Source organism: Pezoporus occidentalis, unplaced genomic scaffold (assembly GCF_034315485.1).
Source record: "Pezoporus occidentalis ecotype Australia unplaced genomic scaffold, CSIRO_AGI_Poc_V1 ctg164, whole genome shotgun sequence".
Lineage (NCBI taxonomy): Eukaryota > Metazoa > Chordata > Aves > Psittaciformes > Psittacidae > Pezoporus > Pezoporus occidentalis.
This window is the reverse complement of record NW_026913466.1, coordinates 3,175,785-3,195,905: the sequence shown is the minus strand read 5'-3', so window position 1 is coordinate 3,195,905 and position 20,121 is coordinate 3,175,785. Positions and strand designations below refer to the sequence as shown.

At 40.2% G+C, this 20,121-nt stretch overlaps 1 protein-coding gene across 1 annotated transcript in view; it reads left to right on the top strand.

Moving 5' to 3' along the window:
- Window positions 1-15,669: 15,669 nt before the first annotated feature.
- Window positions 15,670-20,121, top strand: part of CLSTN2 (calsyntenin 2) — a 322,557-nt gene continuing 318,105 nt past the window's right edge. Inside the window, exon 1 of the mRNA XM_062613220.1 lies at window positions 15,670-15,860. The gene's annotated coding sequence lies outside the window, so the exon portion shown is untranslated. The remainder of the gene's footprint in view (window positions 15,861-20,121) is intronic.

The following is a 20,121-nucleotide window of genomic DNA, read 5'->3' as shown; positions in this document are numbered from 1 at the left end:
CTATTTCATATATTAGTTTTCCCATTCTTTCTTACTTCTCTGTGAATTATCAGTTTTATGTACCTTGAAACAATTAACGTGTTAAATGTACAGTAATTAGCTTTGTAAAACATCCATATTCATTGGATTGCAGTATCTTTAAGGGAATGTACTGTCTACAATACAAGCAGTTGTACAAGGAACAACTGCTTGTGTTACCAGCAACAGACAAGAAGAAAATGGAACAAAGGTATTGGTTAGCTGTTAGTTGCAGATAAACACTTAGCAAACTTAGTAAGTCTTTCTTTAAGCTCAGAGAAACTGGCAGCTCACATGAAATACAGGGAAAAACCCCAAACCTTTTAAAATAGTATATGCCAGAAAAGAACAGCATATAACATAGTCTTTTGTTATACGAGAAGTAACCAGCAGAGATATCTCTAGGGCAAAATCAGAGATTATTATTTCTGAAATATATACATGGCTTGCACAGTGCAGTTGGCTTTGCATCTTCTCTGGTCTCCCTGTAGCTGCTGACCCCACTGTCTGTTGGGAATGGTCCCTGGCACAAGCTGTTCTTCGAATTATGCAATTGCAGTTTGAGAAACTATGACTGGGTACAAGCCAGCAGAGGGGCTGGGGAACAAGCACAGTCCAGCAAATGGTTGGCCAGCTGGCCTGGGCCTGAGCTCATTTCCTGAACCTGTTCTAATTAGGAGCATAGATGAGACCACTGGGATCCACTACTCAGTGCCTGGGTTGGTGAGAGCTGCTTAGCCTGAGCCTTTGCATCACAAAGTAACAGGTTACAAATGGCTTGTGACAAAGCCTCTGAAAAAATGATGATTCACCACTTGCGTGCAGTGAGCAGTCTGACTCTTGCTTTTAACTTACAGAATGCGTTGAGTTAAAAACCCCTCAAACCAACCAAGCACCCAAACCTGTGACAAAAAAAACAAAACAAACCAAAACCAAACCCACCAAAAAAACCAACAAAAAAAGTGTTTTTAAAAAATAAGTTTGGGATTTAATTCTTTTTTTATTTGACATAGGTGATTAAATTCAAAGTAGATTAGAGATGTGATTTCTCACCATCATTGAACTCTCTGGAAGTTTTGCTTTGCGCATTTGGGTATTAGGGTTTAAGGCAAAACTCAAATCAATGGTAGCTGGTCTCAGTGAGTGAGCGTTTGTTGTTACTACTCAGTGCTGTAAAAAAATGACGTACAGATTAAGTATTTGTGTTACAATCAAACTCTTATCAGGGCAGTAATTAACAATCTAGGATGAAATATTATGGGGCTTGTCCTAGCGATTGGAGAGCAAAATAAGGTTTGTAATTGGAGGAGGGAGGGGTTATGCCATTAAATTTTCTGTCCTGCAGTTCCTGTTGTTATGGGGCACTGTGGGAATTAAAATCTAAAATGTTAGTATATCTTCTCATAGGAAACCCAAGATAACAATGTTGCCTCAGAAGTCTTAAATAATCAATATTTAATTATAAACAAATATAATTTGTAACACGAAAGCTGTAACTATTGTTTGTGTAATTTCACCAATCTCATTTTGTTTCTTATGTGATAGCCCAACAAGTTACTCGCCCTTCCTCTTCACATCTGAGTTGGCATATCAGATACTCTGCAGTATTTAGAAACCAGCCTCAGTGAAATCAGCATCGCTTCTTAGCAATAACTCCCCATAATTCTGAGATTGGCTTTGATATATCCTGTAGAAGTTCCTTTATTGTTATAGTTTTAGAGCTCTCATATCTACTAACAATGGTTGCACAAGGTCTGAGCATCTTCTGGTGGTTTTCCTTGTAACATGCATCCCAGATGATCATACCAAGATTTACTACCAATACAGTGGAGGTGTTAATAGACAATTTAGCAGCAACAGCAGAACAGCAGCTTTTCCACAGAGTGAGAGAAAATCATTTGAAAACTGGCAACATTCAGCATCATCTCATTTATTTTCTAAACTTAAAGTATTGTTACTCCCTTCAGGGTCAAATTTTGTAGTTCTTTCTCTTGTAAGCTGGCTTTCATCTAGAAAGATGAACAACAGTTGCAAAATATCTTTACCTCTGATCTCCTTGGCTTCAGTTCTCTAAGTTTGTTCTCTCATTCTTTTCTACCTTGCCATTACGCACAGTTGTCTCCTCATGAGCTATTTCATCAGATGCCTTTTGAAGGTGTATGCTAATCTGCAAAAACACAACTGTAAAATGTTACAACAGGATGCTGTATTTATGAGTCAGTAATTACTTGTTACTTTCTAATGTTCAAGACTAACAACTTTCAGTTTTTATACATAACTTGCCATTTCATAATACGGAGATACTGGAAGATAGGAAAATGGAGGAAAACCAGAAAAATAATGGAAAAATAACATTTGGTGTGTGTGTGTGTGTGTGTGTGTGTGTGTGTTTGTGTGTGTGTGTGTGTGTAATGATGCATTTAAACTTCCTCGGATAGCATTTAGGCACTAAACATTCCACTGAGAACAAGACATTGCAATAAGGAGGGAAAGTCTTGCCCTGTTTCTCATTTTACAGGGGGCATAAGTAAGGAAGAGGCAGTTGATTAGGGAATGGGTAAGTCCACCAGCCACAGGAAAATGCTGCAGGATATCTTGTGCTCCAAGGAGTTTCCATGTAAGTGCTAACATGGCCAGAATGACAGTCTGGTCCTTAGTCTTTTTTTTTTCATGGAGGTTAAAAAACTCTGTAGGCCTTATATAGGTCTCTGTTCTGTTAATTAAGAGTTTTATTGTACATGTGGGAGACCACAGACTGGTGGAGCTTCCTAACTCACTTCCATTTATGCAGAAACATACTGCTGTTTCAGATTAATGATGCAGAAGTAGTAATTATGTTTTTATAATTTTTTTGTGAGATATCAGCTCTCTGTCAGAGAGTAATTTGTATGACAAGATACAGATAGAAACAAGAGAGTGACTTGCATGTGATTTCTTTAAACAAAGCCCACAGTATTCCTCAGGTAACTGCAGTCTCTGCTGTTTTTCAGCCAAGAATATCTTTTGTTCATAATTAATTCTGCTTGTGGTTCTTCTGTTTTGTTTTTCCCAAGAGATTAATTTCATCTGCAAATGCACTGAAAACCACAAAAAAAATCCTTTACATTTATTTAGGACATAAAAATATATATAGTAAATTGGTAGCAGACTTATAGATTACATGCAACCCTGCTGATGTTCACTAAGGCAAAATAGGTAAAGCTGGATAACCACTATAAGAAGACTTCCACCATTATTCATTTAGATTGAAAATTTAATTCAAGTTCACTTTGAATTCCTGGAAACATTAGGAAATGAAATTTTAATCACTCAAAGGTTTGCAGAATGTGAACTTCAAATAGATACATTGGAAATGTTCAGGTGCAAGGGTGGCATTTAAGTTATATAGAATGCAGAAATGTTTGTCACCAAGGAGGTCCTTATTTATGATATCCTTGAAATGATACATCAGGCAAGGAAAATGAGGGAGAAGGGCCTATAGACTGTTATAAGAATGATTATAGTATAGTAAAAATATCTGTATTTCTTCATTGTCCACCTCCAGGCTTTAGAAATGTTTGATTGCAAGCACAATGCATAAGTACTTTGTCAGATTGGTGTTTGTTTTGGGAGAGAAATACATGTAAATAAGTACATTCCATTAAATTCCATTTAAGCTTTGTTTACATTACTAAGGAGTGCTATGCAGCAGGAGGAAATCCAGTGAATGAAGCTATGATGCTGAGAACCCTTAGTTCACACTCTATGTATCTTCCATGACTGTTTAACTTCAGGCTTCAGTTTTACCCCGGTCTGATCCTGTGGACAAGGCTGTGGTTAAGAGGTGCAGTGCACTGTGAGAACATAGACCACATCAACTGCTTTGATGTCGCCTGATGGGAATGCAGTTCATGTACTCTGCAATTGCTCCCTAATGTGAACAAAGCAGAGTAGGTTGGGGCTCTTAGTTTTGCTTGAGAAGTACACCTGAGCCAGACTAGAGTGACAGAATAAATGCACATTTTCATTCTTAGCTCTCTTTTATCAAAAGCTTCTGTTTTAATGATTTTATTACCTAGGCTAATGATCCTGAGCTTAGAATTAAAACAAAAAACCAAAAAACCCCACTTATACCAAACATTTGATTATATATACAGTGAATATACAGTGAAATCGCACTTATTTTGATTGCTTTAGTAAGGTGGGAACAGCTGAGAAATACAAAGGCTGTTTCGAATGTTCTATAGAATCACTGAATCGATTTGCTTGGCAGAATGTGACGTGATGTCATCTACTTCAACTAAATGTCAACCTTGTGAGGGATAGGGATGTTCTGTCTGAGATGTTGTGTACCAGTGAGTCTGGGTGAAACTGTGGATGGCCAGCATTTGTCTCTGTACTTGTCATCCCCACCACATAGAACCTCTCAAGCACTGTGTTGTCTCGATACCTCAATACCTCCTACCTCTGTCCAGTCATAGTTCTCTCAGAACTTTAGTGAATTGTATGTGTCAATGGCTCAGCTGCACTAACTTCTTTTTCCAGTTAGCTTTCCTAGAACTTGGTCAAGGTAATGATTCTATTTAGTCATAGAGCTACTGTCTGAAGGTGTGCTGCTGCTGTTTTAGAGGCTCCTATGGGAAGAGGCATGGTGATAGGAAGGAGCTGGTGGCCCTCTTGGAACAGGGACACTTAGGCTTGCCTTCTCTTTCATTATGGAGTTGCATTCCTGTCATATTCAGAGCGTGGTTATCAGGAGCTTTATTGACATTGCAAAGTACAGGAAATAGTGATGTACTGCCTAAAGATGAGTTTAGAGAAAGCAACCATTCCTGTTGATTAACAGTTTTACCCTACTCAAGGTACAGGCCATTCTTTATTGATTTGTGGGCTTCTGAAACCATTTCACACTGCTTAATTTGTTTGGTGTTTTAATCATATCCTATGTTTTACAAATTGGTAGCTACCAAATTCTAGGAGCTTTTAGAGTGTACTAATATTTTTTTGTATGATAATAACATTTTTTCCTATTATCACAACTGAATTGCAGCCTTTTCGAACCATTAAGTTCATAAAACATAGAAGCCACTTTGTCATTGCCAGTGACAGATGGAATGAAAATTCCAGTCATTTGTTGGGCAACTGCTAAACAATACTTGCCTGCTGTTTACTGGGGATGAGAAATTTCACTGGGCAATTTGCAGTCTCTGCAGCAAGACACTATTGAGATAGCTGCCTGTGAAAAAGCTCCGCTTCTTTTTATTTTGCTAACACATTTATTGTAGTGCTGGAGTCACTTAGTGGGCTAATGTGTTCATTTTCAATTCATTGCCTACTCCGTAGGCACAATCCTCAAAATAGTCAATTCTCAATTACTTGGAAGGCCAACACTCTCCAAGAAAATGTAGGAGAATATAATTTTCCAAACCAGAGCATTTTCACTAATGATATTCTATAGAAAAACCAAACATACGTAATCTAGAGTCCTGTGTTGTGTTGCCAGAAAGTGAGCAGATGAAAAGGGCATAATAAGTCATGAAACCTCATTGTAGCAGCAGGTTATAATTTTTTTGTAGCATTGAAGAGTGTGATAGAGAATGGGACTGACAGGATATACTGTGCTTCGGTTAACTGTTTCTCCAAGTTACTGTCTTCTGTTGGTAATGACCACTTAATATGACACCTAGTATTGGTCAATAGGCAGAATAGTTCTGGGGCACACTTCAAATTTCACTCACAGGTTGTACCTAGAAGACTCCTTTTGCCTCCTTTGTGATGTTTTGCCCTGAACTACTACTGCATGTGTTGAAAAAGGCTTCTTGCTCGAGTTCAGAATTACATCGAAACGTCATTTTTCCCATATTATCTTTTGAGGATATTGAAAATAATTACAATATTTGCCACTTTCATAGTTAAAGTTCTGGAAACTATAAGCCTTCATGGACAGCAAATACATAAGTGGAATATTGCTAAAGCTACTGTTTCAGGTATCAAGCAACAGTATGAACACTGTGGATTTGAAGATCTCTTCTGTAACTACATTAGTAACTTCTTTGTTCTTGGCTGCCTTATGATTCCTGTGAGCAAGGAAAATACTGTTTCATCTAAATTTTAGCTGAAGGGAAAGCACTGCATTTAGAGTTGCTCTAGGACGTGATATGTCTTTGGTGATTTTATTTCCTTTTAGTGCAGAAAACCAAATGAATAAGGCTATATTTTTAAGAAATCATCTTGGCTCCTGGAATAATGAGTCTGCTCTGCCCTGGGTATGTGATTCCTCTCTGAAGTCACTATAGGCCTCTCAATCTCATGTTTTGGGGAAGGGCTTGGCTGCAATGCATTTGCTTAGATTCAGCTGAGTTTTGTTGAAATTGAAATTCAGAGATTCAGGTAGATAGCTATGTGGATTCATTTCAGCGTTGAAGCTCCCTGATGTAGTTTTTCCCTGATTTATCACCTTTGGAAGTATTGTATTTCAGTAACAGCTTCTCTGACATGTTTCCAGTCCATGTTTTCCTTCATCTGTGTTTAAAACCACAAAAACAACCGTCTGCTCTCTTCTACTATCAGTTATTGCAAAGGAAACTTGTACATTTAGAACAGTAGAAGTCATGAACTATACAACTGCACAATGTGAGGTACTGCTGAGTATCCAGGTACTTGGTTTTCCTGTGATGCAGACATATTATCTATGTTGGTCTTTAAAGGAAAAAAAAATATCCAGATTGCATTATATTATTTCCCATAATGGGGAGAAACCCCACAAGTGCTATAATTCACAGCACTCGGGTTCTTCTCCATTTCCACTATGCCTAAAGCTCTGTATGTCTCTGGATGCCATCCTTTACCTATGTTCCTACTGAAACAATTAGCTCCTGTAAATATCAGGCCTTGCTAAGTGATCATCCAAAATGCAACAGCTCTTGGCAGCTCAAATCAAACAGAATTAAATGGAAAATGGTTACTATCAAGAAATTTGCATTAGAAGAAAACAAAATAGGTACAGGATAAGATTACAGTGTTATAATTATCAAGAGAAATCAGACATAGAGAAAAAGGTGGGAAATTATAAGAATTAGCATCAAACAAAAAGTGGGAGAACAGCTGTTGAAAATAACTGGTTAAAATTTAGCTTGAGGAGGAAATTTTATAGTGACTGGCAAATCTTTACCTGCATCATCATATTTTGACGTTCAGTCTGTGATGAGAAGCTGATAATTACACTACAAGCAAGGCAGCATTTACAAGGATGTTAATAGTCATGTAGTGATTCAAGCTTTGATTGCATTTTTGTAGTAGAATGTTTTTTTCCTGTAAAGGGGTGTTTTTTCACTTTGAAGACTTAGAATTGGTAAAGAGAAGCTGTGCTTAGCCCTTGATGAGTAAACAGAAGCAATCAAAGTGTTAGTTTAGAATGACTGGGATTTGTTATGAATATAATGGGAAAACCTCATAGATTTTAGGCTAGTTTGAACTACTTTAGTCTGACACTTTGTTATAGAACTTCAGGAAGTATTAAGAAAAGAGAAATTAGAAGAAGGTAGGAACATCAAGTACTGATTAACTGAAAAGCTAATATGGAAAATATTGAGGGGGAATAACATAAACTAAATGTTCATTTAAAAGTTCTAAGTCCCAGGGGAAAAAAAGCCCAGTGGTGTGAAACCCAGATCCTACCGAAGTTTTGTCCTACAGTCTGATGGAAGCCATAAAGGCCCCTCAGTATGGATAGCAATACTGTCATTTTTCTCTTCAGTACTTTTAAAAATGTGTCAAAGTACATTTTTAATTGGGCTTCAAATATCACCTTGGATATCTATTGTTATTTACACATTAAAATTGCCATATTTGAGTCCCTACATGGATTCACATATTCCCTGGAGTTTATACAAAGCTGAAAGGAGAAAACAACAAATGAAAGTGGCCTATAAGCCTGGCAATGGGGTACCAGTTGTCATGGTTTAAACCCAGTCAGGTAATTCGTTCACTCACTTCCCCCCCTTTCTTGCCCTCCCCCTGCTCTCGGAGGGACGGAGAGGAGAATCGAAAAGAATGCAACTCCCACGGGTTGAGATAAGAACAGTTTAGTAACTAAGGTATAACACAGATCACTACTGCTACCACCAACGATAATAATGATAAAGGAAATAACAAGGGAAGAGAATACAACACCTCAGCACCAGCCGACCGATAACTTGCCCCCCCTCAGCCCGACCAAGCACCGACCGATACCTCCTCCAACCCCGCAGTCCCCCAGCCCTTCCGGCTAACTCCCAGTTACATCCTGGGCATGACGTGCTGTGGTATGGAATACCTCTTTGGTCAGTTTGGGTCAGGTGTCCTGTCTCTGCTTCCTCCTGGCTCCCCCTCCTCCCTGGCAGAGCATGAGGCTCACAAAGTCCTTGGCCAAACCAAAACATCCTGGTTATCAGCTCTGTTCCCAGGCCAAAAGTCAAAACACTGCACTGCACCAGCTACCAAGAAGGAGAAACATGACTGCTACTGCTGAACCCAGGACACCAGTTTACATCTCTAACTTTACCAAGCCTTTTTAAAACATATGTCCTGTGAAACTGAGCTTTTCAGAAGATGATGGTTTGAAGGCAGATAATGAGATAGACGAAATGTTAGGAAGAGTTTGCCAACTATGCCTTCAGGTGATGGTATTCTTCCAAAAACTAAACTAATGCAGTTCTGATAGCATGTTGATATTCTCATTTCCTCTGGATATTTCAAGTTATCTAAAGTGCTGCCACACAAGTCCATCAGGCATGATGTCCATCCTATGGAGAGCTGACATAGTGTTCCAGAGGATTGTTTTCATCTGAGTACAGAAAAAATGGTCACAAAAATAGGCCCTAGCTCAGCAGGTTGTACAGCAGCACCAATTTCATGATCTAATAATCTGAAGAGAGTATTGTACACTTGTGCTAGGCACCCTACATTAAGTTTTCATTTTTTTGTTTGATGCAAGCTGCAGTGTGGATGCTATCAACTTTCTAATGGGGTAAGACTGCGATATCTCGCGCACTGATTTAGGTCCTGTGGCCCAATGGCAGGCTTGATTGTCCAACATCTTACTAGTAGCCAAATAAAAACTGGTTTATTGCTTCTGGGGCTCAGTTGCTGATGCAGAATAGGAGAGATGAGAAGGGTTGTTAACTTTTTAATAGCAGGAATGACACTGAAAGCACTCTCACAAAAAATGTAGGGGAAAATCCTAGGTATTTTAGATTCATGTTTTTATGATTCATTAACTTTTCCATTGAAACCTTTCTCAAAGGAATAAAATGGGGGGGGGCAAGGGAAGGTGAGCCAAAGGTAAAACCTAGCAGCTCACCTGAAAACAACAGCCATCAATTTAAATGTAAATTCTTCTCTTTGAGAAGGGAAAGGAATTTGTGGTGAATGGATGTGGAAAGCCTCCACTGCAGTTATACTGGAGGCATTCATCTCTCTACCTGACTAGCCAGAAGTGAAACAGTACACTTAATTGTGGCTTACACCTGGTAGTTTTGAAACCTTTGGAAAAAGGCATGAGAACCAAAGACTTCACAAAATACTAATTCTCTGTTCTGTATGGTAATTTTTAACTGTATCTTTCCCAATCCCAAGGTTGAAAGCTTGTGCTACATTCATTAAAAACTTGCAAAAGATTTACTAATTTCCTTATTCGCTGCTGACATTCTCATTAGTGCTATGAAAACCCCACACTATCTCTGCTTCCAAATTCCAATTTAATTGCATCAAATAATGTCTTAAATGAAAGATCCAAAGCAGGTAACACAAGAGAAGAATAAGAGTACTCTGTAATTCCTCTCACCGTTGAAAAGGAAAATGCAAACCTCTAGCAGGTGTTAGCTCATTGGCAAATACTAGAATAGAGCGATAATCTTATTTTCATTCAAGTGAAAGCAATAAAAGGACTAATAGAGAGTTAGGCACTCCACTGTGGATTCCATCAGTTGATTACCTGAATAGTGCTGCTTTCTATATCATTTTAGAGATTCGACACACTGTTGTGCCTAAAACCATTGTGTCTGTGAGCAGGGAAGAGTACATTATCCAACTAAAATTTGATGGGGAAGTTAGGTCGGTGATATCTAATCAGCCTGAAAAGAATTTGGGTAGAAGATTCCTACTATTGAGAAAGTCTTGCAGGGTTGTTAAAGAGAAGATGCTGTCAAGACTTACGTCACAATTCATTCCAAAGCACATCCAGCAGCATGACGATAACAGGAAGTTAGCTCAGATATGAATCATATCTGCTAGCAAATTACCATCTTCATTTTCTGCCAGACACAAGTCTTTTATACAGGGGTCCATCAAAGGGCTGTTTTGATGTGATTGGGAGATTAACTTAAAATGTAACATGTTCTTTTTTTGTGATGATTTCTCACTTATAAAAAACCTGGTGAGGCTTCATAATACATTTAAAACACACACTGCTTTTGAAAGAACAATTAAAAGCCTGTGCATCTTATGGAGGCACAAAATAAGATCGATGTCTCTTGCAATTTAAGAGCGTTACAGAAGCAGTGAGTCTAAAAGCAGAAGGTTTCAGCATTAAGGCTTCAAATCTCAGAGCTGGGGAGCTAGTTGCACATTTTCTGTTATACTGATTAGAAAATGTAGTGTTACGTATTCTTTCAGAGTTCCAATCTGCATTTTTAAATAGGATTTTGAATCCTATGCACAAATTGTAAGCGACAGTGCAATTGACTGTCAGCAGTATTAATTCCCAACATTATAGCTATTTGGCTTTGGTTGGATTCTTAATGTTAGTACAGTTTTTCCCCCACCTTCCATGTGATTCTTCCTGCTGCAAAAGAGCCTTTTGTTTAAGAAACCTCCCAGATGACTACAGAACAGATGTATTTATTATTCAGATGTTTCATTTATTAAGAATAAATAATTTATTCTTATAAATTATTCTGTTTCTATTTAATTAACACATTAGCAATTGTGGCATATATGGAAAGTAATGTTTGTATTTCTACTAATTTCTCAGGCTGTTTGTTTTATTCTACTTCGTAACCACCCTTCTCATTTATTAAAAGCTCCTGACCTAAATAAGTCTCTGGAGAAATGCTTGCAAACTTCTAGCGAGACAATGAAACCTGCTGTAGCAAAAAGCTGTATGATTCCTGTTCAGGTCCTCTAATGTTCAAGGCAAGTTTAAACCCATGGAGCAAGAAAGCAAATAATCAGGAAGGCTCCAGGCCTAGTTCAGGCTTGTTGTAAAAGAACACAAATGGCATCAGTGTCATTGCTGCTGCATTTAACACACAGGAACCCCAGTACTTTATATGACTAGCAAACCCAAATTTTACTTCCCTTATATTGAAAAAACATGTACTTATTTCTCTACATGGTGACTGCAACACCAGACTTATATGTATCATATTAAAATGCAGGCTCTATAACTCTGTCTTTTAAATGTATTTTCTTCTTTAAAATGGAATACATGCTCATTTCCCTTTTGTTTTCCCAACAGGAAAATATAATGCTGTTTTCTTTGGTAATACATAAACTTCTAAACATAATCAAATCTAAATTCCTGTGGCTTATTTAGTTAGTTATTTTTAACTCTACATTAAGTTTTATGTTGTTTGAGTCATGGCTTTAGGCACCCAGTGAGAATACATGGATCCTGCTTTTGGTGTTATGTGAACATGTCCTTAAAGCAGTAAAGAGCAGTGAACCTTAGATCCTGACCGTATAACAAATGCTACAATGGGGTTTACTATGGGATCTGAAATACGAATAGTTACATCTTTTGTATGGATGACAAAGTGCCCTGCATAATGTTGAAAATTACTCTTCTTTCACTATTTCTTTTAAAAAACAACTTAAGTGTCAAAAATAGCTAATGAAGTCTAATATCCTTAACAATAGAGTAATACCATATTGTACCTGAATACTTCTTCTAAACTATCTCTCCTTTGTTAGTTAGAAAAACTAATATTCACCATGACATAAATAACTTTTATTCAGAAAATAGAATCATAGAATCATAAAATAGAGTTAGAAAGGACCTTAAGATCATCTAGTTCCAACCTCCCTGCCATGGGCAAGGACACCTCACACTAAATCATGTTGCCCAAAGCTCTGTCCCAGCTAAATATCCTGATATACCATGAGGTAGTATTGATCATGACCTTGTGGTTACTCAGATTTCTTCAGCAAACTCTTTTCTGTCAGGGTTAAATCCTCTCTTCCAGCAGTATCTTGGATCCACACTAGAGAAATTATGACAAAAACAGTCTTTATATCTCAGGATGCAAATGGATCTTTCTGATTGATTGCCTCTGACACCAGGTCTGTGTCAATAATTTGCACTGAATGCATTGCTATGACCTTTTCCCCCTTGTTTTAGAATTTCTATTTAACAAGACCAATAAAACATATCAGGACGAGGTGGTGGTTCTAGACATGTGAATGAATGGGTCTCAGTCAGAGGTAATCCTTCAGCAATGTCCTGTTTGGGATTAAATAATACATTTCCCTACTGTTGTGTTAAAATACAAATAAACAAAAAATTGAAAATGTACTCCTTCAATTACACAGTGATTAGACAGAGAGAACAAAATAAGTAAAGGGTTTCCAACTTGCTTTCTTAAACCCTGGTAAAGGCTGTAGGAATTAATGGACAGCATAAAATATAGGATTTAATGGCAGTTATTTACATTAAACTTCTGCATATTGCCACATCATCATTATTGTTTGTAAACATTTCTATGCATCTACATCCATCACTTGTATAAGACACCACCAGAATGCTGCAGAGCACACAGGCTGTCATGTCAATAAACAAATACAGTCCAGGTAAAAAGGAGAAGAGCTTTTGATTAAGGTACCAAAGTTGAAATCAGTTTTTGGTTCTGACATCAATATAATGTTATCTATCAGCAGAGTTTCTCCATCTTTTGTACTTCAGCTCCCTGCCTGTGGAGTGGGATAACACTTGTCCATTTTCATTTAAGTTCTGTCTTATTTATTCAGACTATAAGTTGTCTGAAAAGAAAGGTGTGTCTTTCTGTACAGCATTTACCTTGCAAACCTGCTTTCTAGGTTCCTCCACCAAATCAGTTGTATCATGGATAGTTAATAATAGGCTAACATTTACAAAGTAGTACTTTCCAATTTTAGCTTCCTTGAATTCTTGCTAGTTCACTGTATGAAAATATCACCCCCTGAATTATGTTACTGTTTATATAGATTCTATTTCAATGTGTTAGTCCATAGGTCATATTTCTAACTTTTCCAAAAGTGGGATGTCGTGTTATGGACTTCAGATGCTGCTTGCCACATATAATTTATTATTCTTTTTAAATTAGCAAATTAAAATCTATAGATTTAAAAGTTCTCTCTGTGCCTTTGCAGTCTTTGTCACTCTGACTGCTGTCAGTGTGGATAATTTTGGCCAGGACCACATGGATTTAATGTAATTCCCATTCATGTTGATAGCTAAACCTCTCTGTGCTGTATTTAATATTTGCCTCCAGGTGATGGATGCTTGGGCACTCAGCACAGCAGTGCACCTCTAAGAACATCAGCTGCAGTGTACATGGCTGGTTTCACAAGACAGGTAGTGGTGTGCTCCCAGCTGGGTGTCGGGAAGCGTGCTCAAGCCTTGTATCATATACTGAAAGAGCTTTTGAGCTCTTTGCAGGAAACCCTTACTGTGCGTACATAGCAAACATGCTTTGGAACATTTAACACTCGGGGATGGAGGATTTTCCTCCTGTCAAACAGAAGTGACTTATAATAGTTGAATTCCTCATAAAAAAAAAAAAATCTGCTTCTGTAGAAAGGTGAGAAACAGCTGAATGCTGGCAAAATCTTTTTTTTATACGTAGTTTTCTAGTGTGCTGAATTATTTTGCTGCTGCTTTTCCCTATTTTTTCTATGTGCCTGTTCCATCCAGCTCACAATAGAGATGACAGGAAAGCAGATTCCATAACTAGACGAACAGCCAAGAGCATTAGGAGTTTGTCCCAACTTACACAGCTTGAATTATTTCTCTTTGACTGGATGAAGTGGAGCAGTAAATGTGTATTTCAAGCCTCCTCCTTTAGCAGATCAAGTGTTACATCTTAGGTTTGGGAAAGGCTTGGGTTCCTGTCTCTCTGTCCAATCCCACTTTTTCTGTGTGTGGTTGGAAGGAGGAGGAGGGAATTTTGCATTCCATCTGCTCAAAGTGATTTGCTCAATGAATCATGCTCCTAGCCATACATACAAAAATAATAGAAAGGAATAATGGCAAAGCCTCAAACCCGAATGATTTTGTCCAGTCACTGCGATGTCTTCTGCATGTTACATGGGGTTATTTTTGTAGGATGGACCCCTGTCTTGCTCTCTGGTACTCAATATTCAACTAACACTCCTGTCATTCTTCTAGAGTAGCCTGAGCTTGCTCCCTGCCAGAATGCCAGCCCTCACAAAGTCAAGCGATGAACAAGCATTTCTCAGAGTTGGGATTCTGTTGTGAGGACTTGCTTTCCAGAGTTAGGTGGCTTTGGTGAGCAGTTTATGGGATAGAGTATAAATAAGACAACAGCTGGAACAGAGAAGGGACTCTGCAGGACATAGATTTCCTTGCAACTCTCACAGCTTGCAAGTAGCTGGTACCTTACATTTAGTATAGTTTAGAGTTCTCACAGTGAGCGTCCTTGCATTTTGTGCGTTCCTTCCAGGATCTCTTAGATGTCCTGTATAGGAGTCTCACTTGGACATCGTTTCTGAGACCCTACCACACAGCTTTCCTTGCCTTCAGAGCTGGATCCCAAATCCCTCTGTTCTGCACCAGCACAGTCTCCATCTCCAAGTTTTGAAGTTTTGTCTATTCATTGTTCTCCATTTTACCAAAACCTTTGCAATTTTTCCCCATCCTCCAACAAAATAACTTCATGTATTTTTCCCCTCTTTTTCCCAGTCTTTCTTCCCACCTCAGGTCCCCAAGATTTCTTATTTTTCCTCCAAATTTACTGAACTGTTACTTGATATTCTCTGCCCTGCTCCTTTCTTGTAGCCACCACCTACCCCTGCTTCTCCCATGCCCTGGCATCCTTTGCACCCTTCACCAAAGCCTCGTTTTCACAGAATGGTTTGGGTTGGAAGGCATCATAAGGCTCATCTGGTTCTAACTTTTCCAGACTGAACCAGCCCAGCTCTCTCATCCCGTCTCCAGAGCAGAGCTGCTCCAGCCCTCGCAGCGTCTCCTTGGCCTCCTCTGGACTCGCTCCAGCAGCTCCACGCCCCTCTTGTGTTGTTGCCCCAGGACTGCAGGAGGGGTCTCCCCAAAGCACTGCAGAGGGGGAGAATCCCCTCCCCTGACCTGCTGCTCACGCTCTGGGGATGCAGAGCAGGGCACGCTCTGGCTTTCTCCCCCTCCGACCCTCCTCTCCCGCCGCCCGCCCGTCCCCACGTGCCCTTCCCGTGTTTCCCGCTCACCACGCACAAGTCTCCTCACGGGCCCGCCCGCACTGCCCCCTCGGTAGCGCCCCCTGCCCCGCTCATGAATATGGATGTCTCCCCTCCCCGTGACGTCGCCGCGGTCCCAGGGCGGGGGCCGGAGCCGCCCCGGTGCTGGCAGTGAGGGCGAATGAGGCAGCGGCGGCGGCGGTAGCAGCAGCAGCAGCAGCAGCAGCAGCAGCAGCAGCAGCAGCAGCAGCAGCAGCAGCAGCCTCCTCCCGCCCGCCTCGCCCCGCACACCGCTGCCGGCGGGAGCCGTGTTGCGCGCGGAGGGCCGGCGCCGCGGCGGGGATGCGGCTGCGCTGGTGCTGCTGGGGGCCGGCGGCGGCGCCGCTGCTGCTGGCGCTGCTGCTGGGGCTGGGTAGCCCGCTCGCCGCCAAAGGCAGGTACCGCGGGCGGTGGCACCGGGGAGGGCGGTGCACAACTGTTCGGGCGGTGGCTGTGGTGATAGAGGTGGAGACTGTGGTGTGGCGGGGAGCGGGGTCTCGGGGGCTCCGTGTGGATAGCGCGTCGGTCGGGGGGTCTCCTGCTCAGCAGTGTTCGGTCAAAGAGGGCTGAAGGGAGCTGATGGCGGCTCTCAAGTTTGCGGGAGGCCGAGCCCCGGCGCGGGCTGCCGCAGGCTCCTGCCTGCTCCGCGGGGATGTTGCGGGGCTCCGGTCACCCGCCGGCTCCCAACAACGCGTTCCCGTTCCGAGCAGCTCCGCGCTGCCGGGTGTCGGGGTCATCTGCCTTTTGCACGGTGGTTTTCCCTTTGCATTGTTTTAGGGTAGGTCTGACTACCTACCCCCAAGTTTTCAAACTCAGTTTTGAGATCTGTCTCAGTTTATATTATTGGAAAGCATTGGTATTATTTTTACTTTTATGTGAGGCTTTATCTTTTATTTTACATTTGCATCCGCGAAAGAGAGGGACGGGAAAACTTCAGCGTTTGTTTGCTTTTTATTTGTTTTTTTTAGAAAGAAACCCCAAACTGTCCAAGTCCAAACATTAAGAGGAAAGTGATTTGTTCCCAGCAGACGTTGCCTCTAGGTTAACCTGTGCGATGGTTACTATAGGAAGTAACTACAGGGAATTCATTGCTACTTTTGTTACTAACCCTGAGGTCCTGGTGGGGTTTCGTGTTTTCTGGGTGGATTAACTGTGTGATCTGACAAATGACATAGAACGTTTTGATGGAGGGGAGTTATTTTGCTTCTTTATGTATTTTAAGGTAATTATCTCTTTCATATGGATCTTTTCTTTACAGAAAAGAGTTTAGGTTCATGTCCTTAAATGTAGCAGGTAGTTCACCAGGCAATTCATAGTTGTTTTCTTGTTGGACTCTCTGTGTTTGACCAGTGGAGGGCTGCAAAGAGCATTTTTGGATAACAGTAGCCGCCGTTTACCAGTATTTAAAGGTAGACGTTTTAAGGGTGTTTGCATTGGTAGAAGTGCTTTTACATACCTTGCTTCATGTAATTAGATATCATCATCAGAAGCTATAATGTAGGATTAATAAATGAATTAATGTATCTTGGCACTGCATGCAGTTGATATCCACTGTTTCTGGGGACTGCTCCGTAAAGGCAAGAATAAAGGGTTTATTTCACTAAACATCTGGTGCCGCTTTCTCTTTCTCTGTATATTTCTGTAGGACACAAATTTTAATTTGAAAGGAATTTCTTAGGTACCTCACACAACTGAGAAGCTGGTACTGTAACCATAAACTTGACTTCTAGCTTGAAGGTGGGTGCCTCCTGGTTGGAGATGCAAGGTAGGATGTTGTGTGTGCAAGGCTCCTCTGGTGCTTTTAAGCATTCTGTGGTAGTGAGTAGCAAAGACAATATAAAGTAATGATTTTGAATCTTACCTACTTTTCTGTGATCTGCTGCTCCTTGTTTTAAAACAAAAATCACTCCTACCCCTTTCCCACCTGTTTTGAGGATGGGGAGGAAGATTCCAGAAACAGTCCTGGTTCTTACCATTCACTCAGTAGAAAAAAATGATTAATTACACAAAATATCTGCAGGCTCTAAAATTGTGTATTCTCCATAAAATGGAAAAAAAAAACCCCAAGGCTCTTTAAAGTTTTTCACAGAAAACCCAATATTAGAGGTAATGTCAGAATATTTAGTAGGTGGTCAGTTACAGAACTTAATCTGGGTATTAAATAGTCATATGCAATTTTTGGCTTTGTTAGCTTTCAAGCAAGTTGTTGACCCTGGGATCTTTATTATAGATTCCAATAAAATCACCATTTGGGACAGAAAAATGGTTTCTTTAAAGTATTTCCAGACAGCTCAGGTCAATGAGACACTTTCTGAATTATTGGAATTGCATTAATGATATCTGGAAATTGTGTGGACAGTCTCTTAGGGTCTTCTGTTATGTAAAAAAAAATATACTGAAGGGTAAGATAACTTTTTTTCTCCCTGCAGGCAGGGAGAAATACTACTTGCAACGTTTTACTTTCTGTCTCTCCACAAATCTATGCATAAGACTGATCTCTTCAATTATTTATTATGTTATTCTAGTATATACCATTAAATTACTTGGTGACGCCCTAAAAAGGTTGTCATCCCCAAATTCCTTGTGAGACCCAATTAGTTCAAGTTTGACTGTATTTGAACTTCATCATTAGCATAAATATAATTTTAATCTTACTTTTTAAGTAGAACTGAAAGCTTCTCAATGATATGAATAACTAAGAATATTTGATTTCAGTTATTTTAATTAGATCGGCAAAACTTGAAGTCTTAGTCATTCAGGACATTTCTAAACCAGTGGAACATTCAGTCCCGCTTGGCATGTCTATTATGTGAATACATCTGATATGACTATCAGCAGTAGAAAAATAACTAACCCAAGGAGACACAGCCGGCATATCATGAGTATAAGAAAGCCTGGGGGAAAGAAATGGAAGGAAAATCTCTGAGAACATGCTAGACAGAACCCGGTGTCTGAATTCTTCTATGTAATACTACGGTTTCTTGTGATTTTTTTTTTTTTTTCCCATGGTAAATAATAATAAAATACTTTTCCATATCAGTTCAAAGGAGACAGATAAAAATAAGAACCTTCTTTTCATCCTCATCCAAAATATATGGGAAATAATGTTTAGCACACTGCTTAGGTCAGAAGATGGGGGTTGAAGCAACCTTGATTTCTGCTGCTGGTGCTTTATGTAGCTCACTAAGAAACCCTGAAGAAGACCTATAAATGGCTTCATATTTCATTTTCTCATCAATAAATGGAGGTAGGAATATTCCTGTTCAGGAATATGCCTTTGTAAATTTTTTTATGGAAAAGTAATTAATGAAAACTGACTCTTCTCTCTCATGGACAAAAGATTTGTCTGATTACAGAGTCTGGGTGCAAGGTAAAGAAATGATTCAGAGGTCTTAAAAGACAAAAGTTGGAATATTTGCTAACTGGTTTAGTATTCTTTCAGCACAGAAGATTGACAACTATATGTAAGTTGTCATTACAGTGCTAGAGAATATTTTCCAGCCATAAATGTGTTGTTACCAATTTGAATTGTATTATTTGGAAGGCTACAAAAGCTGGGAAAACTAAGTGCTTCAGAGCTTTTTAATGCTTAATTCTGAGGAAAGTGTGTGCCACTTAAAGAATACCCTGGAAGGTACACCCTTTGTCAGCAGACATGAAGTGGTGTGCGAGAGCATTGTAAAGTAAAGAGTATTTTTTGCCTGGAAGTGACAGTCATCTGAGTTCTAAGGCAGTATCTGTATCTGGATAGACCTTCTCATGGCCAAATTGCAACTTGAAATTGGCCTATGTTTTCTTTTTCCTCCTATTAAAACTTCAGAGAAGTGTGTGAAAACTGATTAGAAGCTCTCAGAGGCTCTGTCACCTTGTTCTGATTATTTAACTGGAAGACCAGTCAGTCTCACCTCTGTGCCTGGCAAAATCTTGGAGCAGATTCTCCTGGGTGGCATGCTAAGGCACATGAAAATCAACAAGGTGCTTGGTGACAGCCAGCATGGCTTCACTAAAGGGAAATCCTGCCTGACCAATTTGGTGGCCTTCTATGATGGGGCTAGAACTGATGGACAGGGGTAGAGCAGTTGATGTCATCTACCTGGGCTTGTGTAAAGCGTTCGACACTGTCCCACGCGACATCCTTGTCTCTAAATTGGAGAGACATCAATTTGATGGATGGACCACTCGGTGGATAAAGAACTGGCTGGATGGCCGCACACAGAGAGTTGTGGTCAATGGCTCAATGTCCAGCTGGAGACCAGTAACGAGTGGTGTCCCTCAGGGATCGTTGTTGGGACCGGTCTTGTTTAACATCTTCGTCGCTGACATGGACAGTGGGATTGAGTGCGCCCTCAGCAAGTTTGCCAATGACACCAAGCTGTGTGGTTCGGTTGATACCCTGGAGGGGAGGAATGCCATCCAGAGGGACCTTGACACGCTTGTGAGGTGGGCTGATGCCAACCTCATGAAGTTTAACCATGCCAAGTGCAAGGTCCTACACCTGGGTCAGAGCAATCCCAGGCACAGCTACAGGTTGGGCAGAGAAGAGATTCAGAGCAGCCCTGTGGAGAAGGACTTGGGGGTGTTGGTTGATGAGAAAATGAACATGAGCCGGCTTCAGTGTGCACTTGCAGCCCAGAAAGCCAACCGTATCCTGGGCTGCAT